This window comes from Lampetra planeri, chromosome 3 (genome assembly GCF_965212315.1).
Source record: "Lampetra planeri chromosome 3, kcLamPlan1.2.h2, whole genome shotgun sequence".
Taxonomy (NCBI): Eukaryota; Metazoa; Chordata; class Hyperoartia; order Petromyzontiformes; family Petromyzontidae; genus Lampetra; species Lampetra planeri.
Window position 1 is genome coordinate 11,027,470 of NC_136109.1, and position 4,438 is coordinate 11,031,907.

The window sequence follows — 4,438 nt, forward strand, 5'->3', positions numbered from 1 at the left end:
TCCCGGATAAAACAGCCCTCGTAGTGGCCCGGGCCTTCGTGGAAAACTACGTACTTAAGTGCGGGATCCCCGAACGAGTCATTACCGACCAGGGTAGTGAATTCGAGGCCGAACTATTCCAGGCGCTGTGCCGAGAGTTCGGGATCCAGAAGGACCGAACCACGGCATATCACCCCCAGGCAAACGGGATGGTAGAGAGGATGAACCAGACTCTGGCCGGGAAGCTTAAACGCATGGCGGCCGCGAATCAACAGGACTGGGACGAACACCTCCCCTATGCCCTGTTCGCCTACACCACCGCCGTTCACACATCTACAGGACAGACCCCGTTCCTAATGATGTTTGGTCGCGAGTCTCGCCTGCCCGCAGATCTGCTGTTCGGTGTCCCTCCGCCGCAACGGGAGGAAGGGAGCCACCCCGTGGAGCACTTGCTGGAGACCCTGCGAGGGGCCAGGGGCCGAGCCTACCCGCACGGAGAGGCCGCGCACCAGCGGCAAGAGCAGGGCGCCCGACCCCGTATGGAGCCCCCCTTCTACACTGCGGGCTCCGAGGTGTGGCTGTACACTCCCCGCGTCGGTGCCGGACAGGTGGGGAAGCTGACCACCTACTGGCGAGGACCCTGGATTGTGAGACGGCAGATCTCACCATGGACGGTGCTGATTCAGGGAGGAGAGAGGGGCCGGGAGATGGTGGTCAACATCCGCCGACTGAAGCCGTGGCGAGCAGCCCCCGAGGGGGGGAGCCCCGCCGTCCAAGTACCCCGAAACCCCGGGGTCCCCCCACCCCCCGTGCCCGGGGGCCTCGCGCAGTATATGGGCCCCACGGAGCCCCGGGCTCCGAGGGGCCCCGGGCGGGGCCGGGGGCGACGAGGACGGCGACCCTTAAACCCCACCGCCTCTGAGTTTGTTCCCCAGCCCGCAGGTGCCAGAGACCGAGGGGAGCCGTTGGAATGGAGGAGGAGACCACCGCCGGAGCCCCAGGAGACGGAGCCGCCACCCCCGAGGCCAGCCACAAGGGCCGGGCGAATCCCGCGGACCCCGCGGCGATACCTCGTGGGGGCAACCCAGGCGAGGTGCTCCAGTCAACCCGGGACGGGGACTGGCACCCCGGGGGGCTATGTGGTGCCACAGCGACGGGGCCGCTCGGCCGAGCCAGGGAGCCGCCCGGCTTCCACCGCCGCACTGCCCCCCATCACCCCCCCCACATAAACACGCACCCGCACCCACGTAGGGCCTCGTGGTCGGGTCACCTACCCTGAGTTTTCACCCGAGGGCCCCCTAGGGAGGTTACCCCACGGTTTCTCAGGGCCAGGGAATTGGACAGGACCCTTCCCAGGCCAAGTAACACTGCGGCGCCGTGGGCGGATTTGAGATCGCACGACCACGGCGAGCTCAGAGAGCCCCGCAGTTAGAAACGCATACAAACACAAACACGGGTCAGCAAGGCAGATAGCTGGGATCAGGACCCGGGACGACTGATTGGTCGAAAGTTCAAAGGCCGGCGGGATCGCAAAAGAGCGGGAAATCCTAGGCTCAGGATTGGTCGAGAGACCAAGGCGGTCGGGACGGGGGCGCCTAGCCTTTGATGTGAATAAGTTTAAAAGAAAACGCAGGGGCAGTAGGGAACTCTCTTCTTCTGGAGTTTGGACACGGGGTCAGCGACGAAGGAGTCATCGGGCGAGCCGCTAGATTGTCTGCAGGACGATCTGAGCGCCGCAAGGTCACCAAGGACTACAGACGGTATCGTGTTGCGCGCCTTACAACATCTCAGAGCGGAGAGTAGGATCCGTAGGAGAGGGTTAGTTCGGGGTAAGGACGAGTAGGAAAGCGGTTTAGCAGAGAGCGCAGCATAGAATAGGGCTACACGGCACCAGAGTGTGGGTTAGAAGCGCCTTGCTGTCCCGCACACACACACGGGTGGCTCGGTTGGTTAGCAAGGGCTAATAAAATCTCGAGCGTAGTAACAAAACCGTGTTGTTGGGTGTTTTTGGAACGTGGTATTAGCGTGCACTGCATTCGCGAGTGTGTGGTCGTTGTACGCATAAAGGCCGTGGTCTCTGTACGATTGTGCGGGTACGGAGGTGTGTGCGTTAACGCCCGGGGAGAGCACTTTTGGTGTGTTGGCGTGACTACGCAGCCGTGTGAGAGGAGAATCGTCCTTGTACGATATTTGTGTTGACGTGCACGCGCGAGTGGGGGAGGGGACGAGTCGTCGTGTCGGCGTGTGCCCCGCTTGCGTGCGCTCGTTACTTGCGTAAGCTCTCGGCGTGCGTAATCGGCGTACCCCAGGTGCGCGATCGTAACGTGAGCGGCCAGCGCGGCGCAGAGCGGCGCAAGAGTGGGTATCGCGTGTGGAGCTGTATGCGTGTGTGCGCGCACGTTCACGACGTGTGTAACACAGGTGCGCGATCCTAACGTGAGTGGTCAGTGTTGGGTGAGTGCCGTGCAGAGCTGTGTGTGGGTGTGCGCGTACGTGGTTATCCATGCCTGCTACGCGGACCCGCGGTGGAGGGGAATCCTCGGGTGACGGCTCCCACACCCTGGGTGAGGAGCCTAGCGGCGGTTCGCTTAGCAGCGGGGGGGCGATTGATGATGTTAGTCCGGCCGTTAGTATTATCGAGGGAGGGATCTCGGGGGCTAGCGACCCCCACAGTTGCAAGGAATCGAATGTGCATGAACCACACACAAGTGCTTGTGACAACAACAAAAAGCATGGAAACAAACATGCTCTGTTATGAATAATAATGTTCGAGAAAGCCCTACTACTGCTTACTACGTGTTAAATTAGAATAGGTTTTACCCCTTTGTGCCAATAAAACAGGAGGTGTTAAGATTTTCAAACACTTAAATTAGATGGCTTTTGCAATGCCCCAAGTGTGCATTAACCACACACAGTACTTCTGGCGAAACAAACACGTCTTTATTACGGATAATATTGGTTACAAAAGCCTCACTACTACTTACTACGTGTTAAATAAGAATAGGTTTTACCTATTTGTGCCAATAAAACAGGTGTTAAGATGTTCAAACACCAAATGATATACCTTTTGAAAGGAATCACGTCTACATTAACCACACAATAGTTGTGGCAAAAACATGCAAACTAACATGATTTGATAATATATGCATTGTCTTTGGAACTTATAGGCCTACACCAGAGCAGAGGTCGCAAACGGGTTTTGATTCCTTACCCGTACCCGGCCGCACCAGGGTCGCAAACGGGTACCCGTACCAGTACCCTACCCGATACCCGGCTACCCGTACCCGGCCGGGTATCGGGTAGGGTACGGGTACGAGTACCCGATTACGACCTCTGGGATGAAGCCATGTTGCAGGCGCGGGTGGGTTGATTCTAGGAACTTGAATTGCGAGAAGAGACAAGACGTTGGGAAATGAGTGACAAACGGTGACTCACCAGTGACTCACGGCCTACCCGTACCCGTACCCGGCCGCACCAGGGTCGCAAACGGGTACCCGTACCCGGCCGGGTACGGGTAGCCGGGTATCGGGTAGGGTACGGGTATCGGGTACCCGATTGCGACCTCTACACCAGAGACAACTTTCTGATGTGTTATATATATATTTAATGCCAGACTCTCAACGATGCTCCATCACATTTGATTCATTATGATTATATCTCAGGCAAGGCTCTCCAGGACGGAACATAAAATACACAAAGGAAAAATATTGCACCAAGCAAGGCCCACTTTAGCTGTGTGGCTCTTTTTCAGACGAGACCTGGCCATTACAAATGACAGCTCAGCGAAGTGGGCTCTTCATTACGTGGAAGTGCATTGCAGGCACATACTCTAAGCGCTCGAGGATTCTAAATGTGGAGGGAAAAAACGGGAGGACACGGATAACAATCCACGCGACCACGGGGAGGGAGAGAGAGAGACACGCAAACTCCAAATATACAGCAGGCGTCGAGGGTCGGGATCGAACCCACCACCTCATGTTTACATAGAACAATGGAACCAAGGTCAACTCAATTGAAGGCCAAAGTAAATAATAAGGTATTTTTTTGGGGGGGGGGGTCTGACTTCATATTTTAGAGGGGGGGGGGGGTCTGACTTTTTGTGACGCCGTGTAACAAGGGGGGGGAGGGGTAAAAAATCGTCCAAAATCGCGTGACGTCATTTATGGACGGCCCCTAACGGGACTTAATTCGGACAAACGTGGAGTGGGTGTGCACGCGCCCACCCACCCACCCACCGAATGCCTTGCGCTTAATTTGTATCTCTTCGAATGAGCGGCTCCTTATACTGGTAGGAACCCACTGGTTCCACCAGCCCACAAGGGATTATTGTGTCCGTCGTGAAGGGAGGGGCTGGGTGGGGAGGGAGGGGCTGGGTGGGTGGGGTGGGGAGGGGCTGGGTGGGGAGGGTGGGGAGGGGCTGGGCTGGGTGGGGAGGGTGGGGGGTGGGAGGGGTGGAGCT